Genomic DNA, 23339 nt, shown 5'->3' with positions numbered 1-23339 from the left:
TGATGCTAATAACCAACTTCATTGCACACATCCTCTAAAGAACCCAAACTTGTTACTTGCTTAACATATTTGAACATTAAAATATTTATAAAATGGATTTTTAAGAACTTTTGAGTCAATGCAAAATATATTGTTGAGAGAATTTTTTTGTATTTTTATTGATTCTTTTTAGGCAATGAAAATATCATATAAAGGCCAATATAAACTTTATATTCTGTCTTCACTGCCTCTTTGAGTAGTTAAATTTCACGAAGAAAAGAAAAAAGGATGCAGAGTCCAAAGTCTCTGCAGAAACCATCTGTAGAATAATAAAAATGCAAATTAATAAAAATATCAAATTCTTATAAAAAATTAACTTAAGTCTTCAAAATCCTATTTCTCAAGTATAAAAAGATAGAGTAACTGATTTGATACAGTTTAGGAGAAGGGCAAGAAGTGGCAGTGGTGCTACAGATAATTCTGAGTATCACAGATTTCATTGCTTGGTGACTTCCAGAACATTAAGACATTTAACAATTAAATCATTACTTTAAATCATTGCTTTCAGTCCCCCCGCCTTAACATAAAACCAGCACTAAACAAACATAGTAACGACTAGCTGAAGTGTAGCATCGGTACACCACAAAAGGGACTCCAAGAACCTCTACAAAAAACCCCAGCTCAAATCGAGGGGAGGAGAGAAACCATGAGGAAATAATAGAACACAAATGTGACACCTGCCAAAAAATAAACTTTGAACAAAACAGCACAGGAAACGAAATAATTACCCTACCAGGCACAAAAGGAAAAGATATTTTTCCCCTCTACAGCCCTGGGAAATACAGTGTGCTCTCCTACTTAACTGCCTAACTGGGGTAAACTAGAAGCAAGAGACAAAGCCCAGAACCCACTCCCAGCGTCGTGTACAACAGAAGGGAACAGTAGGGGAAAGAACAAGGAAGGGATGCAGGCTAGAGTACTCTGCAGCCATATGGCCAGAACAAGGTGACGACCAATCAGAACCAGAATCAGCGAAGTGGGAGTCAGTGAGTCACACTGCATTCACAACTGTTCCTCCCCCAGGGCCTGAAACAAAGCCTGTGGAACCCATGGGGAGGCACAGGGATCAAAATACTTGCAAACTTACATTCGTCTTTGAGAGAAGGAAAAAGAAGGGGAGGGAAGAGAAGAAAGCTGTGCAGATGGGACATGGGTCAGATCATAGGAGCCCGGTACAATTTTCTTTGAAAGAAGGCTCTGGTATGTTTCGGAGTGCAGCTCGGAAATGCATTGCCCCTGCCCTTTCTCTGTTTCCATTAGAAGAACGCCAAGCTTGCAGTTGTGCATGTCTATATAATTTTTTAAAAAATGAAGGTTTGAGGGAAGCATTGATGCCTCCTGTCACTTTAAATTTATCACTGCGTCTTGAATACCAAGGACCTGAAGTTAAGCGAGGTCTAGAGAGGCAGAGGCATGCCTTAGGCGGCAGGCTGCTAAGGGAGGTGCCCTATGCTTTAGTCAGCTTTCCTAAGTTCCAAAACGCAGCCTTGTTCTAGAACTTAGTGCTGCAGCTCCGGCAAACACACCAGTCACTTTAACTCCAGCAAGAACCTGATCTGGATCAGTACCAGTTATGGGCAGAAGAGACTACAGCTATCAAATTTCATAAATTTTAGCTATGTGCTATCAAGCAAAGTTCTTAAGGATCCTCTCACTTCCACAGGAAGTGAGCCTATATTTTTATTATTACGTGTTTTAAACAAAGAAATCATGACTTCTGCTGGTCTTTAATGACGGTTATACAAAGTAAACAATTTGGCATTTTCAATGTTATTCACATATAAAGGAGACCTTGAAATGTAGCTAACTATCTTGGAACATTAACCTGAAGCTTTGAGAAAAGGCTAAGTGTCACAAACTGGCCATTTGTCACTGACTAATAAATTAATGAAAGTTAAAAAGAAAGGGGGTGGAAAAGGAGATGAGAAAGGAAAAGCTGTAAAGGATGAAGGCAGGAGGGAGGGAGAAAAAGCCAGTAATGTATCACCTTCTTTCCTTAATGTATTTCCTATAAGAATAGGCCAATGGGTCTGGTACCCAGAATGGCTAGCTAGTACTGCCCCCTCCAATCAATCCATCTGTCAAGAACCGCTCCATAAACCCCATGTAATTCCAAGTCTCGGAGCCCCTTGACATTCCCATCACTAGGTTTTATCAGGGCTTCTTCAGGCAGAAGAGTTCACAGGACTGTAACGCTTCAAGTCACAGTTTCTGAGACAGGTAGTCACGGTGATCAATATTGTGACATTCAGCGATACTATCAACGTGTTCACACGACAGCAAGACAGATCCCAAAGAAAAATACAGAAGTTTATAGGTATGACTCAACAGGAAATCGGGTTCATTTGTCAGCTATTTAAGTCGATTACTCCAAGTTCCACAGCACTGGTCAATACAGAAGGGAGATGGAGAGATGGCAGGACCCTCCCCCCAATCAAGCCCCCACTTTATTTCTTTCAAATTCTCAAGAAGCTTTTAAAAATCTTCTCTCAGGGGCTCCTGGATGACTCAGTCGGTTAAGCGCCTGCCTTCAGCTCAGGTCATGACCTCAAGGTCCTGGGATCAAGTCCCACATCCGGCTCCCTGCTCAGCAGGGAACCTGCTTGTCCCTCTCCCTCTGCCTGCCACTCCCCCTGTGTGTGCCCTCACTCGCTCTCCCTCGGTCAAATAAATAAACAAAATCTTTAAAAAAAAATCTCTCAAAAGGAGCTCCAGGTACCAGGCCCTGCCCTCCATAATCATGTCAGTGATCCAGTCAGTTGCTCCACTTACTTGTGTTACATTCTACATTACCTGTTTTATATCAATTATGATAGGGCAACACCCACACAGACATCTTCTTACACGGTACTGCCTTAAAAATTCATCCTTTGTCCCCTCTATCAATCAATCATACAATCTGAAAATAGAACACGCACCCTTCATGCCAGAGACCGTAAGAGACTTGTAACTTTTCACAAATCCAGAAAGTCAAGAGCAAATCTAACCTACCCTATGTAAAATGCAGTGAAAAATTTTTCCAGGTCTTCAGACTCACCAATTGTGTAAATGAAACCAGCGATACTAAATTTTAGTGTGCAGAGAAACTAACATGGAGAAACTTACATTTGTTGAAGTCAAATTTACTCAGAGATGGGAAAAAAAAAACTTTCTACTATCTGACTGAAGTTCAACTACTGCATTTATAAGCAATACCAATATTCTTCAACACTGAAGACACACAGGAAGGAGATAAGGTAACAGTCTTCAGAATGCTACTACGTAATTATCCTCTAAAGAATAGGGTATATGTTACTGTCATAAAATTAGTCACAAAATTAAATCCTGGGGGTGGCACTTGGGTGGCTCAGTGGGTTAAAGCCTCTGCCTTCGGCTCAGGTCATGATCCCAGGGTCCTGGGATCAAGCCCCGCCATCAGGCTCTCTGCTCAGCAGGGAGCCAGCTGCCTCCTCTCTCTCTCTCTGACTGCCTCTCTGCCTACTTGTGATCTCTATCAAATAAATAAATAAAATCTTTTAAAAGAAATTAAATCCTGGTTAAAAGGTATGCATTATTAAAAGGAAAGAGAAAAATGAGGGAAATTTCTACCATTTTATGAATAAGAACACAAAGAAAAGACAATAAATTCACAATCAGCCCCTTTCTAATGCAGTAAGTAAAATTCAAGGGAAGAACATACACTGAAGTTATTAGAGAAAATGTTCTAGGTAAGACACACACACAACAGAATTTTGACAGAGAGGAAGGAAAAGGAATACTGGCGGCAGCAGGTATAAAAATATACTTAGATAAAAATAGCTGCATTTTATTTGTTTTGTAAGGCACTAGAAAAGTTTTCCCCAAACTCTCTGATACTCAGTTTCACGGTTAGAATTAGGCAAATAGATTCTAACCCATAAAGCCTTTAAAAAAGGAATATGCCCTTTAAACACACCACTTGTTTGACAGAAGCACTACCTACAACCCCTCACCTTAGACACAGAACCCATTACTGTCTACTAACAAGGACCTGCTTGATCTTAGAGAGCTGCGAATGCTGATGCTTGTTTTAGAGCTCTGCAGAGCATCATGGAATTTGTACAGTACAATATAAATAAATTGAGGACAGCAGCAGGTGGAATTACCAGAGGTTTTTTGTTTTTTTTAATAAAGTTCAACATTCTCCACATGCATACGTAACAGATGGTGGAGAACACACATGTATGTCATGGTACTGATTTTTGACTTACTTTTTTAATTAAAAATACATTTGTTGGGGTTTACTCTTCCTTCAAAACACATACACACACACATACACATGATGATATTGAAATCAATAGGTTTCACATCCCATCTCCACAGGAAATTAGACATTTTATTCATATCAATGGGATTATATTCCATGTCCGTAAGGGATTAGAGCCTTCATGTGATGGCCTGATTGAAATGTGGTTTACATTTTTCTTACTTAGTCCATTCATGCTCTAACAGAGAAACTCCTTATGCAGGACTATGAAAGACTGCTAAGATTGCCATAGTCAGACTCTACCTAAACCTTCTAAGAACCTGGGAACTGCCTTTATTTGCATCCAACAAGAAAGAGTGTAGCTGTTGTACTCAAGAGAGATATGTCCCTGGAGCACTACGGTTCTCCAGGATGTAACATACCCAGATGGAAGGGCAAAATAGTATAAACGCAGAGACAGACCAAAAAAAAAAAAGAGTACAGCATGCTGGGGTTGGTGGCTTTAAGATATCTCTCTACAATAAAAAAACAAAGGAAAGCAAAATCATAACCCATTTGGCTTACAATTAAGATTTCTATGTTTGGGGCGCCTGGGTGGCTCAGTGGGTTAAGCCTCTGCCTTCAGCCCAGGTCATGATCTCAGGGTTCTGAGATGGAGCCCTGCCTTGGGCTCTCTGCTCAGTAGGGAGCCTGCTTCCCCCATGCCTCTGCCTCTCTGCCTACTTGTGATCTCTGTCAAATAAATAAACAAAACCTTTTAAAAAAAATTTCTATGTTTCTTTGAAGCACTAAGCTATACTGTCCTGCTATTTCAGAAAAATATTGAGGATCAACTGCATTAATGGTAGGGAGTGCTTTAGAAAACTGTTGAGGGCAATGTGAAATTAAGGCATGATAACCAATAAGTAATACAATGTGTCTAGCAGGAATTTTTAACTGAAAGCAACAGCTACTTAAATGTGACTTTTACTTTCAATGTCAATTATATTTCAATGGCTTGATATTTAACATCTAGTCAAATATTTTTGTGTTAGTTTTTTTTTTTTAGCAGGAATCACCAAAAAAAAGTACAGGATTAAGAAAGAGAATGCTACCTGTTGCCTTTTCATCTCAAAAGTCAAACACAGGGGCACCTGGGTGGCTCAGTGGGTTAAGCCTCTGCCTTCGGCTCAGGTCATGGTCTCCAGGTCCTAGGATCGAGCCCCGCATCGGGCTCTCTGCTCAGCGGGGAGCCTGCTTCCTCCTCTCTCTCTCTCTGCCTGCCTCTCAGCCTACTTGTAATCTCTGTCTGTCAAATAAATAAATAAAATCTTAAAAAAAAAAAGTCAAACACATTAGAGAATATTTCCCTGTATAGAAATCTAGGTATGGCCCAGGTTTCCTATACCTCTACAGCGGTTCAGGGCCATATTCTGAATGCATAAAATAGGTGTCCAATTTAAATGCAACCTGACCCAGCAAACACCCTAGATATAGTAATGAGAACAGCATGAAAAAACACAAGAACCATTTATAATCTGCACAATTTAGCTGCCTGCCAATATAAAAAAGTGCCTGAATCTTTGTGTTTGTACCACAATGAGGTATGACACGGAGGCTATTAATTTGTAAATTAAGCTCCAGTTCATCAAAATGCATGCCCCTCTGTAACTATCTGTTACAGACCTGCACACACCATGAGCTTGTCATTCATCATTCCACGGCTCTATTCCACAACTTAAAAGGCAGCATTGCCTTGTTAATGTCAGAGCTGTCCCATACACTACAGAAATCCTCTCTTTGCTCTGTCCTGAAGCTGCTGTGCTTGGTTTTCCTCACAAAAGAATTATGATTGGAGGTTGCTGGGCAGTAGCTGTCCCTGACAAGTTGGATATGAAAATACAATTTAAGCACAGTAATGATCCTAAAACAGGAGGAGGAAAAAGGGAAAACAAAACCAAATCCCTCTGTCATTTTGTGGGATACTGCTCAGATAAAAGATGGTGTTGCCTACTCCCAAGCCCTACATACAGTAAGAGAGAACGTAAGAAGTCCTCTTTTCACAGAATCACAAGACAGAATAAGATGCTGGAAGAGGTAAATATAATAGACAACCAAATTCTATGCAGAACGCAGGTACTACGACACAAATCAATCACGTCTAAAGGCGAGGATCTTTTAACAATCCTTAATTCTGCAGTTTTATCTTAAAAGAGGGAAAGACAGACAACAGTATTAGAACAATATACTATGTCAGGCTGGATACATCAAGTAGAAAATATTCTATGATGAAATGAAGCATTTTCCTTGCATGTGGAAAAAAAGTAAGTCTTACAAATCACTAAACACTGACATATTGAATTGGGAAGTATCTTAACAAAAGAACATCCTAAACAACACTCTTGATGTCTAAAAACATAATTGTTATCATCTGCCATCACAGCATAAACACATGGATTTTAGAAAGATTCTAAAGCTACCCAATAAGTGTCTCTTAATTTCACAAAGTATTCGCTATTTGTGTAGTTATTTTATCACCAAATATTTGTTACAATCACTTAAAGAGAAAAATGAACAGTGTTACAAATTTGCTTTCTGACAAGACCCCACATAAAACAACACCAAGGAAGCAATTCCATCACCTACGTAGGCTGCCAAGATGAGAGATGGGGAACTTCAAGGGACTGGATCTTCCAAGACACGTGACAAAAGATGATTTGCACTACTCTGTGTTTAGTCTGAGTTTTCTGCATCAGAGACAGAGGAAACTTGAACTCATCTTTCAGAATTTCAGAGCGGGTTTGCTTTTTTGTTTTAACTTGTCAGTACTAGAAATTTTATTAAAGAGAGCTAGAGATTCAGCAATATAGAAGAAAAGCATGAATAACCTCCTAATGAATAAAAAGCATTTGGTTAAAAATTTAAGTATTTTATTAAATCTTAAGTGTGAAGGAAAACATTTTTCACAGGCTATGAAAACCATTAAATCCAATCCATGAATCTCTATATGAATATTTAGTTTTCTCTCTCTCTCTCTCTCTCACACACACACACACACTCCGAGGTTTAGAATAGATGGCATGGCTGCAGTAAAAATGATGTGTTGTTTTTATCTTTTTTCAGCATACTTCTTGGTACTCAATGGAGCTCACGCTTTTCACCTCTACTGTTCTCCAGTTTCCACATCCAACAAAATTACTGAGGTGCAGGGTCAGAAGAGAGGACACTGTACTCGATGTAAGATCAGTCCCTTGATTTTTAAAATTAGACTTTATTTTTTAGAGCAGCTACAAATTCATAGTAAAGTTGAGTGGAGAGTACAGATACCCTTCTCCAGCCGTATCAACATCCCCATCAGAATAGTACATTTGTTAAAACTGATACACCTGCACTGAACACCACATTATCACCCAAAAACCATAGGTTGCACTAGGATTTACTCCCCATGTTGTATATTCTATGCCTTTCGACCAATGTATATGTCCACCACTGTAGCATATGAGACACTTTAATTACCCCAAAACCCCTCTGTGCTCTATTCCTTCTTCCCTCCCACTGGCCATTTTACTGTCTCCATAATTTTGCTTTTTCCAGAATGCCATATAGTTGAAGTCATGTAGCAGGGAGCGTTGTCAGATTGGTTTCTTTCACTTAGTAATACGCATCTAAAGTTTCTTCTTGTCTTTTCATGGCTTGATAGCTCATTCTTTAAGCACTGAATAATATTCCATTGTCTGGATGGGCCACAGCAGTTTCTTGACTTTTAGATACAGTCTAATATGGCACTGGTGAGCTCTAAATGGTCACAACAGAAGCAACAATTTTATCGGATAGATACTGCCTGCCAGGTAGGACACACTGAGACCCTAGAGCATCTGCGTGACTTGACCTAAGTCTCAAGCCAGGTGCAGAGTCAGACTTAATTAACACTTCTAGTTCCTCATATCTAATTCCATATCCATCCCCTTTCCCCCTGCCCCAATTATTTTACCTGCTGGTAAGGACTAAGAGCCCTCACATCTATATACTACGTAATATAACAAGCCACAAAAGCACCTCATAAAAAATCTTGAGATATATACCTTTTACATGTATCACCCACTTTTACGAAAAATAAGTAGAGAGGTAGTATTATGCAGCAAAAATAATACAGAGTCAAAAAAAATCTGGGTTCTGGTCTCATATTTGCCACTAAGTCATATCTGTGTCCTCAGGTAAGTTATTTACCTATTCTTGGGTCAGCTTCTCTCAGTCTCCAACATTCTCTTCTGCTTAAAATTCTATGTATCTCTGAATGGCAAGAATACAATCTCTTGATCTATACTTCTTATAAGTGCTATACACAGAAAACTAATGCTCATAATGATGATCTTGACACACACTACAAAGAAACTATATCATTTAAAAATGTTTCATTCTGAGATTGAAAACTCACTGTCAGGTAATGTACATGAATGAAGCAGGCCAACTATGAGATAATAAGGAGTGATAGGGACTAAGGTCAACTCGAGAGGGAGGGCCCTGTCTGAAGGCACTGATGTAAGAGCTGCTTTTAACGCTGTGAGGCAAACAAAATCTCTCCGCCAGTTAGATTAAGCCCAGGGGCTACCTAGTCTTCAATCCCTAGACAATAATTACAACCAGTGAACTGTAGTTACTACAGGAGAGAAATCAGCCATTACTTGGAAAAATTTTCAACAATAGGAGGTGAGTCAAAAAGGATTTCAGATAACCAGAAAATTAAAATGGCTTTCTGGTTAATTAAAATTTACCACTGTGAAAGGGCTAGGATGTGACTTTCATGGGAAAAGGTACAGACATACAATGCCAAGTAATCAATGGGCCCTGAGAAGAATGTGGTTAAGATAAAATATCTGGAAGATAGGACAGAGACAAACAACTACGTACAAAATATATAAGAATGACAAAATTAATAATAATGTGTCCCAGAAATGTGCTGACTTTTTCAAAATAGCTTAAAATACCTCACAGATAATTTAACCCCCTCCTTGTCATGTTGCACTGACATAAGAATGAGCTGGAATCAGTTTATCTACCACTGAACTGTGGCTGTCTCTAGGGCTGGAGAGAGCAGCTGCTTAACAGCCGCATTGTAGAGGTCAGAAAAATGAAAACTGCCTTGTTGAAGCTGTCCAGGGAATTACAGTAAGCAAAATGTGATCATCAAACTTGGAATCCAACCAGAACACTAGAAACACCTCCTGCCATTTAACTGGTTCTCGTTTTTGAGTACTGAGAGTTTTCAAAATCATTTAATTTACATGATTAAGAAAAAAGGAATTCATGTTACAAATATATGGATTATTTAATAAATTTTCAAGAATTCTACTTTCTGAACGAACCCTAGATGAAAAATGATGGTCCCGCTTTCCACAATTTTCCTAATGATGTGATATTTTTAGCTTAAGTAGTCATTCATACATGTACCTAGCACTTTACACTTGTAAATTTTCATGCCCTCTTAGCAAAGAAGGTTTTCACAGCCATGCAGGGTGGATTAGAGCAAGTGTCATTGATTCAGACAGGGAAACTAAGGCATGCGGTAACCAATGGCCAACCAACAGCTACCTAATAGTAAAAGAGGCACTAGAATATGGGATCCTTATCCTCTGGAAACTAGTTTGAATGAAGCTCTGTTCACTGAACAAAGAGCTGGAGCTCATTTGTCTGAGCCAACACTTCTGGGGCTGACAGGAGGTTGGGTGATATCCAAGTGGACTGACTGAATGTAGAATATACTGGTGTGGGGAGATGAGCCAAGGGGGAGAGATGTCCTTTGCTGGACATCAGTGTCTAGATACAGTAAACTGCCAGGAAACAATGACAGGCTGTTGAAAGCCAAGGAAGTAAGCTGTGCAACAAACTGATGGGGCCAAGCAGGAGAGAAGCCAGAGGATGCAGTCAGGGTTGGAAATGTGACAGCCAGAGGTGAGGCATGGACAGCTCAAGAGATCGGACTAGAGCAAATCACACTGACGATGCCCACTCTGGGGCACGTTTCCTATAAACTGCTCTGAGCACTTGAAACGGCTAGGAATGTTCTTAAAGGGATGGGGCAGGGCTGGATGACCTGCTCCAAAATGCCAGAGACTATATTTCTGTCATCAGAGATACTCTCTCTGGCAGCGGAGCAGGGATACACGCTGAAGCCAAACCAGCAAGAACGATATGCGTCTTCATCTATGAAGTGTGATGGACAATGTTAAGATTCTATTGCTAACCTTCTACCTCGAGCCAAAACTTCAATTCTGTAACAACGACTTCAATTTAATAAGTGGAATGGATGCTGGCAACATTTAAGCTAGTAAAATGTTGGGATTCCAGTGGGTTTTTTTAAGATTTTTAAAATTTATTTGTCAGAGAGAGAGTACACACAAGCAGGCAGAGAGGCAGGCAGAGAGAGATGAGGAAGCAGGCTCCCTGCCGAGCAAGGAGCCCGATGCAGGACTCGATCCCAGGACCGCAGGATCATGACCCGAGCGGAAGGCAGTGGCTTAACCAACTGAGCCACCCAGGCGTCCCTCCCATTGGGTTTTTTTTTTTTTTAAAGATTTATTTATTTGACAGAGAGAAATCACAAGAGAGGCAGGCAGAGAGAGAGGAAGGGAAGCAGGCTCTCCGCTGAGCAGAGAGCCCGATGTGGGACTCGATCCCAGGACCCTGAGATCATGACCTGAGCTGAAGGCAGCGGCTTAACCCACTGAGCCACCCAGGCGCCCCCATTGGGTTTTTTAAGGAGTATAATATCACAGGTAACTTTACATATCAGCCACTAATACAAAGCTGGATTTAAAATTTTTACTCATTAACAGATTTATCCTCCTGCCATAAAAACCATACAGCTATTTTGCTTTTAAAAGAGAGCACAGATGATCAAAACCCATATGCAAAGGGGATGAGGAAATAACATTATAAACCACACAGAGAGGTTTTAAAATCAGCCTCCCCACTTGTAGAGCTGCTACCAGGAAGCCTGGCTGCTCCTCCCCCGCCCATCATGCAAGACCAGGGCTCAGTCAATAAGCAGGCTGTGTGAATGACACAGCCATCACTTCTGCTGAGTCTCCACAGACCTAATGGATGTGATGCTGCATTTACTTATCTCGGTAGGCAGCACGGCCTTGCCAAGAGTGGCTGTGTTTCAGACTTGGTAAGAACAAGGTGGCGGGGGGTTTCGTTGTTGCTGCATGGTTCTGCAACACCTTATTTCAACTCTCTGCTGAGCTGACAAAAGTACTAAATCAACCCAGCCCCACAATCTAGCTCTGCTTACCCTTCAGCCATTCCAGGAGCAGGACAACTTTGCAACATTCACTGACAATGTAACACACTAGGAACACAGATTTGTCACACCCTTTGAATGTCTCCTTTGTCCTTCTCTGTCCTTGTCTCTCCCAGCTGCAATTTTCCTTACTAAATATTTCCTGTAATATTTTCAACTGAAGGACATAAGGATCGAAGCCTGCAGAAATGGGTGTAATCTTTATGCTACTTGTAGATCCTGGGAGAAAGACCTGTTGTGTGGTACTTGAGCTTCCTACAGTCCACCTCTGTCTAGGTGCTGAGAATGAGGAGAGGTGACCGTTTTCATCCCCTTTAAAAGAACCCAGTTGAGGGGCGACTGGGTGGCTCAGTGGGTTAAAGCCTCTGCCTTTGGCTCAGGTCATGATCCCAGGGTCCTGGGATGGAGCCCCGCATTGGGCTCTCGGCTTGGCGGGGAGCCTGCTTCCCCCTCTCTCTCTGCCTGCCTCTCTGCCTGCTTGTGATCTCTGTCAAATAAATAAATAAAGTCTTAAAAAAAAATTAAAGAACTCAGTTGATTTAAGGATGGCTGTGAGGGCAAGTAAGATGGACCTTCTTGGAGAAAGCAAGGATATTTGTCGTCTGGTGGATACGGTGGAATGGACCTACTCGTGTGCAGGCTGTCAGCCTCGCCACTAATCAGAGGGGAGAGAGCATATTTAGGAAAAGAAAATGGAACAAATTGACTGGAAAAGAAGTAGTGACACGGAAGTACAATGTCTAACACACAGCTCTTCTTGGTGGTTGAAGGTACTCCTTTCCCAACTGAGACACCCTGTAACAAGAAGGGATCATTCCTACGCAGGGATGCATACCTATACTTCACAGGGTGTTTGTTTGTGTGACAGTTATACCGCCATAATTTTAGATAGTTAAACCTCTGCTCCAGGGTTTATAAAGGATCAGAGCACTTGTCACTCTTGGTGCAGGTAGAGTGAGATAGAGTGGTTGAGCAGTTCATTTTTCTTTATAATTACACTCCATTAACCTTCCACATGAGAGCTCCCCTGTGCTTTCATACCAGCAGCACCAACTGGCTGCATTTGATAAGGCTCTACAGAGTCTGCAAGACTAGCACATGCAACAAAAGGCACACTTTAATACTGCAGACTTAAGCAGAAGCTCAACGCGGCCCCATAGCCCCTCAATGGCACACATACTCAGCTCAATTATACGTGTGTAGACAAAAACAAACTGAAAACATAAAGCTTACAACGCGCAAACAGATGATGGGAACTCATTTAAACCAGAAGTGATCTGAAAATCTTCTGATAATCTTTGTAATACTAAAACCCCAAGTTTATTATTATTTTTCTAACCTTTGATAATGTGGTATCCTATAAGAAATGTACTTGGAATTCTCAAGCTTACAGGGTGAGAAAATTACAGGGTGATCTATATTACAATTAGATCACACTGGTGTTTACAAGCTGCATGTTGTGAAGGTAATTTACTTGCTGAAGTATCTCTCCTTACCTATCTCTCAATAACTCATTAAAAAAAAATGTTAAGAACTAGCACTGAGTCTCTCTCTACCTTTCTTGACAGTGGCCACATAAATGATTTCCCTTTTTGAAAGAGAAAGAGACCTATTCCATTAATAATGCATTTTCCCGGAGTTTTTAATGCAGCACCCGGAACACTACTTTCCATATGCACAGACACTACTTTCCATATGCACAGAGGTAGATTAGTGTTTTTTCTACCCTGAGCAAAGGCTAGGTGTTACATGCTTGAGCAGATAAAACGAAAGTCGATTTGGGAAGTTGGTGCTAGCACAATTAATCTTCAATAGGATCCCAATTATTTGGGAAACAAAAGGTAGCTCTATTTATGCCTCTGCCTTAACTAATGGCATTCACAGTCCTCACACATCTCAGAATAAGGTTTCCGTCACGCTAGTTTGAGTTTCTAGGCACATCTCCCACCCACAGTGACCCAAGGAAGGTCAACAGGTATCCTGACAATGCTACCCACTACCACCTCACTTTCTTTGGCAACTGTATATACTGAAGATGTTGGTCTATGACACGTGTAACCTGACAGGGAGTTAAAGCATAAGAACTCAAGTGGTACAGTATTTCCTTCATCAAATATTATATTTAAAACACTGTTCTAGAGCTATAAAACTACAGCAAAATCTTGTTTTTGAGAATTAATGAAATGCTTAGTACTTCTGAAAGTGTTTGGCAGAGAAATGATTGTTTACATTTACATTTTGAAAATGCATGATTAGATCTGGGAATTCTACTTTACTCTTCCTTTTTTTCTATGCCTTATGCATGAAACTGAAGGATTTTTTCCATTAATATTTTTCTTTCGCTTAATACTACTACAAACTTACATTATTGTGTGTTTTTATCATACTTCCTACCATGGTATCCTTTTCAAAATTGTTTTTCTTTTTTTTTTTTTTTAAATTTTATTTATTTGACAGACAGAGATCTCAAGTAGTTGGAGAGGCAGACAGAGAGAGAGAGGGGAGGAGGCAGGCTTCCCGCTGAGCAGAAAGTCCAATGCGGGGCTCGATTCCGGGACCCTGGGACCATGACCTGAGCGGAAGGCAGAGGCTTAACCCACTGAGCCACCCAGGCGCCCCTCAAAATTGTTTTTCTTAACCTAAATATCAGTTCTAGGCTTCCAATTAAATAGTTCATAATTCTTTAAAATCCAATACCAATGATAAAATTTTAGTATTTTCTTGCTGCATGTTACATGCTGCAGCATTTAGTGTAAGGATGTTGAAAGACTATATGCCAAAAGATAAAACCAACCTATCCCTAAAAGCAGCAGCTCCTGAAAACGGTTTTCCAATGTCCAGATCCAGGTGACAATCAGATTTCCCCTCTGCCTAATCATGCATATTTTTCATTTCCCAATGACAGAATTTCATTCACTAAGTACTTGTTCTTCAGTTTTAAAGAGCGTCAGACAAATTAAAATTCCACTCTCTATAACCATGTTAAGAATCAGGCAAAAGCCAATCTACCCTGTTGCTCTGACTCGTCGCTGGGCCGTCTGTTTATGTGGGCCGTGTGGCTCACAGTGCACAGCAACCTGCTGCTGCCCAGAGAGGCCTCACACTGCAAACTCATTCTGCAGTTTCAACCTCCCTCACCAGCAATAGGTCCTCTTATCGGAATCTGAAACTACCACTTCAATCAACTAGAGGCAGACCTTATTCTACCGCTCTGGTACAAAAAAATGATACACCACAGGCCCACGTGCAAACAGGTCATCTCTGAACGTTGGGCTCGAGAGGAAGGTGGCAGCATATTTCTGCTCCTATCAAAACATTTTAGTACCATCAGCAGCAGTCAGCCTGCTACTCAGAATATACATGCACTGCTGTGGCAAGAGGCTAAAAAGATTACTGAATCCCGGAGGACAAGGGCATGAACTATAAATACAAACCATTCTGGCCTTCCTTGTTTTAAAGACTGGCAACTTATTCATAGATGGGTTTCCATCTGTGTGATTAGCACACAAATTTAAAGCAGCATTAGAAAAGGTTCTTAGAACATCCTCTGAAATTTGCTTTCTGTTTTGCATGTACTTGCTAATCACTCTCTCATCTTAGATGTGAAAGGATGTTAAGGTCATTAATAGAAGGGAGAACAGTACAGGTCTGAAGACAGTATTTACTGAACATACCTACAGAGTATATAAGCTGTTGCATAAGCTGTTGTGGTTGTAACATTAGAAAGTTAAATTTTTAAGAGGTTTATATAGCTATTTTAGGAAATAGAAGATATATATGCAAAAGAATTATAACATTTCCTATGGAGTATTAATAAGCAAAATTACTAGAAGATTTTTTAAAAATAAGTAAACAGAGAGTGAGCAATAGAGAAAGTGAAGCCACCATAGAGGACAAGATCAAACCTGGGAGAGTGTACTTTTTTTTTTTTTTAAAGAGTTTCTGTTGTTCCAATCTTTTTTTTTTTTTAAGATTTTAAAAAATTTATTTGATAGAGAGAGGGACAGCAAGAGAGGGAACACAAGCACGGGGGAGTGGGGGAGGGAGAAGCAGGCTTCCCGTTGAGCAGGGGCCCCAATGCAGGGTTCGATCCCAGAACCCCGGGATCATGACCTCAGCTGAAGGTCAACCAACTGAGCCACCCAGGCACCCCCCCAAGAATGTACATTTTGAACGATGCTAAATTCAAGGAAATTTTGGAGGGAGGAAAATAATGAAAAACAGGCTATCAATAATAAGTAAAAATTATTACTTTGGAGAAATGGGGTAAGGCAAATTTAGAAGGTAGTGATTGATTACAGGGCCCTGAATATTATGATAAACAAATATGTATCCAACGAAAGACATATATACTTCCACTGGGCTTTATTCTTTACATTTAAGAAGACTGTTCTTTGAGAATCGAAAGTAGAATTAACCTATCTTGTTTCTAACACATGTACTTGAAAAATGCATGTCTATTTTTAGAAAGGAAAATTTAAAATCTATCTGTAGAGGACTCAAAAAATATATAATTTAACAGGAGATGAAGAGCTTCTAGACTGGTGTTTAGAGGAGGAAGAACTGTGCAGAAATATACCTATGAACAGGTCAGAAGAAAGCAAATATTACATTGCTTATTAGCAGCAACCAAAGCAGAGGGATGAGAGAGAGACTGATACCTACATGAGAATTTCTGTCTCTTAGTGGGTAAGAAATCCGTCGCATTGCATTTTATTCAAGGCCCTACTCTCTCCACTATACACAAACATCTTAACTTTTCTCCTGAGGATGAGTCATAGCCGTGGTGAATAGAAATGCTTGTCCCGTTCCCCTGTGCTAAGGCAAAGTCACAACCTTCTGCAAGCCTGGTGGCAATACGACATTTACTAAACAACCAGCAACACCCCTAGTCTTTTTTTTTTTTTTTAAACAGATACTGATAAATGAAAATAGCGATGAAGGAAAGATTCTAATTTTAAATTGACTGTAAAGTTGAGGTTAGCATGTTAACCCTCTCATCTGCTTGATGCTCACAAAAAAAAGCCTAAAACAAAAACAAAAAACAAATGGCACCATCAAATCATGAGTGAAGATAGCAGACTTGAAAGAAGAAAGCAACATGTTTAGCGAGAAGAAACTGCTACCTCATTTCCCACACTTTGCTATGAAAACAAATTATTCACTTCTACACTACATGCCAAGGAATATAGTGTTACTTGGAAACTGCATTCTCCTACCTTTTGAGAGGACAGTAGTGAAACCCTACCTTTACTTATACTCTCCTAGGAGTTTGCTGGGTCTGTCTCATCAATAGATGAGAATACTCATAGCAATTCTTTTTTTTTTTTAAAGATTTTATTTATTTCTTTGACAGACAGAGATCCCAAGTAGGCAGAGAGGCAGGCAGAGAGAGAGGAGGAAGCAGGCTGCCTGCTGAGCAGAGAGCCCGATGCGGGGCTCGATCCCAGGACCCTGGGATCATGACCTGAGCCGAAGGCAGAGGCTTTAACCCACTGAGCCACCCAGGCGCCCCTCTTTTTTTTTTTTTTTAAGATTTTATTTATTTATTTTAGAGATGGAGAGAGTGAGAAGGAGAGAGAGAGAGAACAGGGGGAGGGACAGAGAGAGGGCTAGGGACAAGCAGACCCCACAATGAGTGCCAAGCCTGACGGGGGGTTCGAATCCACAACCCCAAGATCATGACCAAGCCGAAATCAAGAGTTGGACACTCAACTGACTGAGCCACTCCACCCTAAGAAAATTCATATAACACTTCCGAATTCACTGCTACAAATGACCACTAGCTGAGATGTGGGACTAAAGGTAAGAAAGTATGCAATTACCAAAAACGAAGCTAACAGTCGAATTGTAGATGTTGGGGATTCTAACGTTTTCCTTTTGAAAGCGAGTAGACGTAAAACTGACCAAAACTGTACCCAGTGCAATTGTAGTTATTTTAATCCAACCCTTCTGAAACATTCCTACTAGGATATAAGCTTGTATGTCAGTTTGTCATTATTTGTTTCACAGTCAAAGATCACTCTTTGTGTCATTTTCTAAATCCAAAGCCTATGTTAAAGTAAGAATTTGACACTCTAAACTCTGAGTAATGCCACACCAACAGTTCGACATATCTTTAGCCATCAAACCCAGATATTTTGCTAACGCAAGTGAAATCACACACCAGAACTTATTAACACAGCTGTTTGTTTAGGAGCAGAAACATCATAGAAGTCATGTACTGCTCTGAAAGAGAAGCTGAAAGGAATGCAGAAGTTGAAAATCCATCAAAGGCAAGGATTCTGTGACAACCCAGGTGGTGAAAGCGGGCCGCTATGATATTTTAGAAACGGGTCCAATGACAGGCCCTTAGACTTGCCATTTCAACAAATTTCTAGTCTAATAAATTCCTGCCATGTACTTCACCAAAGGGCCTGTAGGTTCTAATGAGAAAAAAACCACATTCACCTGACCTGAGAAATAAACAAGACTAAGGATGAAAGCCACAGTTGTGATGACTAATCCACGCTTCTGCCACGTGTCCCACAGCTTCAACAGACCAGCTAATAACACAGAGAAGAAAACAAAAACACTGCTAGCCAACACTTCATTTTTGTGTAAGAAAAGAGTAGGAAGAGGATTAACTGCATTCTTTCCCCGCCTGATGCTTACATTAAAAAAATTCCATTAGTATCTTGCCAGATTTTCAAGAGAAAAGCTGCGCATCAGAGTTAACTGGTACGATAGGCCATGGGAGAATAAAACCAATAAGAAACCTTTCTGTTCTGCACTTCACAGGGCTGTCACTCGTACTAGAAAAACGTCACTTTGAAGCCCTGTTTGCATTCCATTTTTAACTAGAGGGAAGAGGATGGAGGTCTTTGGTTTCTATGACAACCCAGATGGGCCATAATACACGATACTTACAAATGTTCAATTGCAGGGATGCCAAATCAAATTAAGGCAGAGTTAGCACTACTTCATAAAAACTAGATGGGGGAGAAAACAAAATACTTATGGCAAAATGATGCCATTTCTAGAAGTGGTTCTGAAAGATTTCATGAGCAAATATAAAGAAAAGAGTGACTATTTTTAGTAAAAACAAATAAAACAGTAAAACTAATATATAAAAATAAAGCTCCAATTTACATGAGTAAATGTTTTCATTAAATTTGACTACTGGAAAATTACTACCACACTTAATGTAAAAAAAAAAAATCCCTCTCAAATAACATGAATTTCATTAGTGATTTAAATCATTACAATCTGGCACACTGGCTGGGTTTTAATGGTGAGCTGAGCTCCTTTGAGCGACTTTTTCCTTTGCTCTATCTTCAAGATTTGTTTCTGTATTTGGCGTTTATAACTAGAGTACTTAGTCCTCAAAATAATTATGAAATGGCTAATGTTTCAGAAAGGAACTAATTTGTAACTCGTACTTACTACAACTTGTGAAATTTATTAACTTTCCAACAGAATGCAAGAGTAATCTACCGTATGTCTTACCATTTATAAATTATGCTCTGTTTAAGAACAATCCCCAGCAAACACTCCTGACTTTTAAAGCACTATTTTGAAGAAAGGTATACTCACATGTGATCCTCTTCATCTGAGGGAAAAAATAAAATGTTTTATTATTTAAACCTTATAAAAGAATGGATTTAGGGGTGCCTGGGTGGCTCAGTGGGTTAAGCCTCTGCTTTCACTCAGGTCATGATCTTAGGATCCTGGGATGGAGCCCTGCATTGGGCTCTCTGCTCAGCAGGAAGCCTGCTTCCCTTCCTCTCTCTGCCTGCCTCTCTGCCTACTTGTGATCTCTGTCAAATAAATAAAAAAAATAAAATCTAAAAAAAAAAAAAAAAGAATGGATTTAGATCTTGGATCTTACCAGTGGGAGAGGGGTATCACTCACCCTTTCAGATCATAATGAGGAACTATGAAGCCTGTCCCCCAAAATGTTATATGTGCATGAACACATATCCATGTTTTGCACATATTTCAAGGAATTTAGAGCCCTACCCCGAATGTCCTCCACAGAGCTCCTAGTTCACATCCTGGTTCAGGTTCCTTCTTCCCAAAAGCCAGAATTCCATACCTGTAATAATGGAAGTCCCCCAAACAAAAAACCTTAACATTCTCAACATTAAGTAGATTGACGGTAACTTTTGGCTTAAAAACCCAGGTCAAATTAATTAAAAATGAATTAGTTTAGTAAATATGTATCTACTGCAGAAATTTTACTAAAGCTTCAACACTAGGCGTTTCAACTCTTTAGGATCTGCACCATCAGGTAAGTTTGTTTTTGTGACTTTATTCTTCCCCCAAATGGCATAAAACCATGTGAAGATTATTTTGAGAGATTCCGAGATAGGAGTTTGTAAAAACAGGGCCAGAATAATTTCCTTGGTCGAACGTTTTTGTAACTCAGATGTTTCTTGTTTTGAAAAGAAGATCTGTATAGAAAGAGTTCCACTTGAACGAGAACAGCCTGGAACACACTGTACCTGTACCGCTGTGCAAGGAAAGAGCTTGTGCTGAAGGCTACCAACTGTACAAACCAGGATGCTGGTTTTCCTTCCACCCCATCCACGCAACTCTGATCTTCACTCGGCCTCTCTTCAGTATTAGTTTCCTCTGTTACAAAATGAGGATAACATACCTCTCCACTCTGACTGCTCTCCAAGAGAGAAGAGAAAATCTTTCATAAAATTAGAGTTATAAAAGATTCGGTATTCCTAGTCCTCAAAATGACACTAAATAATAAACTGACGGCCTAAAGGTGCTGATGAACTTGGTTTTTAAAACACCATAAAGCTGCCCTGTCGCCCTTTATTACGACGATGCATTTGCGAAGAGCAGGACGAGGAAAGGCTGCAGTTCTCACTAGGATGATGACTAATACTTACAGAAGATTAAAAATAAGAATGATATATTGTGTAGAACGGAAGCAAAGATGGAAGAATAAGCATGGCCCAGAACACTGTGGAGCACATGGTATTTAAATTGGGAGGTACTGGCCAGGGCTCTCATGCAGGCCCACACAAGTCCCTTCGAAAGCTTCATTAGACTCTGGATATTTGCCCTTCATCAATTGCTTCCTATGCCAGGATTTCCTTTTTGAGTGTTGCAACCTAATACTCCTCACCCAGGCAACCACAAGCCTGTTCTGGAAAGGTTCCCTATTTCAGAAGCCTCGGCGCTATTTCCATTTGGAAATACATCTTTATGAAAATATGTATCATTCCCAGAACTAAAATGCTTAGATATATTAAGTTTCAGCTGTAAGTGGTATTTTTAGAAAAGTGGTAATTTCAGAATCTCTGCTTCAAAATTACAGAGTTGGTTTCTTTTTTTAATGGAGTCACAAAGTAGAAAATTAAAAAGACACACCAACGATCAAAGTCCTCCCCTCCCTTTTTCTTAACCTGTTTCACTTAAATTTTTAAAGATTTATTTTCCTCAAATTCTTAAAATCACCAAATTATTTATATCGTAAGAAATTTCATCAGATTTTATCTTCATAAAAATCAAATACCTCAACGCAAAAGAGACCTTAACAACAGTCAATGTCCTCGGAAATGGGTCTGACTTCATGGGTGGTGCCTCTGTACAAGACACTCAACCTGAGATGCCTCAGACACGGCAAAAAATTTCCGTTTTTGACTGAAGGAAAAGGATTTCACTTTTAATAGGCAAGAAATAAGAAATCAATTTAATACTATATGTCAAACTGTACTTCAATAAAAAGAAAAAAAGAAGAGACACTGGGAATGAGGGGCAGAGGAGAAGGAAATCCTTGTTTTAAGATTATTTTAAAAGCTACTTAAAACATGTAAGGGATGACATTTCATAAACCAGAATATTTGGTCCATGGCTATAATAGAATATCTATATCTTCTTTTTCAACATAACAGTTTTAAAGAATTGTGCTCGTCTGACCTCTTATCTAACAGAAACTCATTTTCCTTCACATTGGTTTGCAGGGCACAGAAGTATTTATCTTGTTACAGTACTTAAGTTCTACCAGTGGGTGAGGGCTGTTTCCTGCCGGGACAGGAGACCGTACATTAGACTGTCTCCTCAAGACAAAGGGACTTATCACCCAGAGATCTGTTTGTAAAACAGAGTTAATGTCTCCTGAAAAAACGACCTCTCCTTCTCTTTCACTATTCTCATACACCTGCATACACTCAAAATTTCTTTTTCTTTCCTATGTCTACTTCCAAAAAGAAACACAGGCAAGTAGATAACCTCAAGTGCTATGCAACAGTGTTTACTCTGCCCCTTTACAGTGGATTTCTCTGTCAACAGAAACTTCTCTGAATATGGAAAATGAGCTTATGCAGTTAAATTTTAATACATGTCTGTATGACATTCATAAGTACAAATATGTGCATAAGGTATGATTAGAAAGAAATGAGCTTATTTTCATAAGTCACAAAAAATCAGTCACAAAATAGTTATGCCTTGTTTATACTACATTCCTAAGATAACCTTAAGCTGTTGCTGTTTTTGGTTAAAGCTTTCTCAGATCCTAAGAAAAAGCAAAATCCTTATTCGAGATATTAATTTGATTAATGGACACCAAATACTCAGGCCTTCCTGTTCTGACTTATAAAACAGGTCATTTTGACTGTATTGGCAAAAGACCTTGATTGCTCTCAGCTTTTTATTACAACTAGTGAATGAAACTATCGGCAGTCTTTTTAACTAAGAAACCTGAACTGCCTCACACTGGAATAGTTAAACAAACATTAAGCGAACATCAGCACCAACCACTTACTCCCCATGGGCAATGAATAAAATAATAATATTTGTAGCACAATTAAGCCTCTATGGCTCAAGATAGATCATCCCATCAATTGTGAAACAATTTTACTCTAGCTGTATGAATCTGATCATAAAGAAAAAAAATCACTTCTAATGAAATGTGGAATGACTTTTTTGCATGTGAAATATAGTCATCATTTCTTTAAAAAAATTTCACTTCGGAATTCTTAACAAGAGAAAGAAAGCATAAATAAAATAGCTTAATAATTTAGAGCCTACAAATGACTGTGGTAGAGCACAATTTTTAAACTTTGAAAATGGACTAATACGTAGCATAAAATGGTCTTTATAGATAATAAATAATTCAAATTCAGACAAGAAAGAATTAAAGAATTGGGATGTTCATTCTATTTTGCATTTATGACTAAAGAACCAGAATAACTTACAAATGAATCATTGTTGATCCAATTCCTATAAATAAGAACCAAATGATTTTAAAATTAAATCTGTTATAAACTATGAGTGTTAAGAAGTAACAGCTTCCTATTTTCAATTGTTTTCCAATGTCTCCAGAAGCCCAAACAAGAAATATGATAACAGGGTAATAAACTATGGGAAAACAGTAAGTTCAGAATCTTTCAGCTGGATATACAATTAGGGCAAAGGCTAAGTCAAGGATAGAATTAACAAGCACCTAACAAAATACTGTAGATCACAGTTTTTTTAAAGTTTGAATAAATCTGCTCTCAGCCTTCCCATCTGCCTAGTATTTCCAAATAACCTCCACTAATCACTCTATATAAATAGCAAGGAGTCTAAGAATGTACCACTACACTTAACTCCTAAAGATACAAGCAGTTCAACCACAGAGGAGGCTGGCTGCCTCAGTTAGAGGATGAAGTTATCACTTAATGAATTAACGCCATCTAGTGGGATCAGTGAGATTTCAACTGAATCTAGTTTACTCCAGGTTACTACAATCTACTCAATTGGTCAAATATCTTGTTTTAAATGATAAATGCACTTCTACTAATAAGTGCA

The 23339-nt window shown here is 39.3% G+C and overlaps 1 protein-coding gene across 13 annotated transcripts in view; it reads right to left on the bottom strand.

Moving 5' to 3' along the window:
• Positions 1–23339, bottom strand: part of PHF21A (PHD finger protein 21A) — a 193125-nt gene that overhangs the window by 54282 nt on the left and 115504 nt on the right. The gene's annotated exons all lie outside the window — the stretch shown is intronic.

Source organism: Meles meles, chromosome 8, assembly GCF_922984935.1.
Source record: "Meles meles chromosome 8, mMelMel3.1 paternal haplotype, whole genome shotgun sequence".
NCBI classification, from domain to species: domain Eukaryota; kingdom Metazoa; phylum Chordata; class Mammalia; order Carnivora; family Mustelidae; genus Meles; species Meles meles.
The sequence above is the reverse complement of the archived record's forward strand: the minus strand, read 5'-3'. Positions and strand labels throughout refer to the sequence as shown.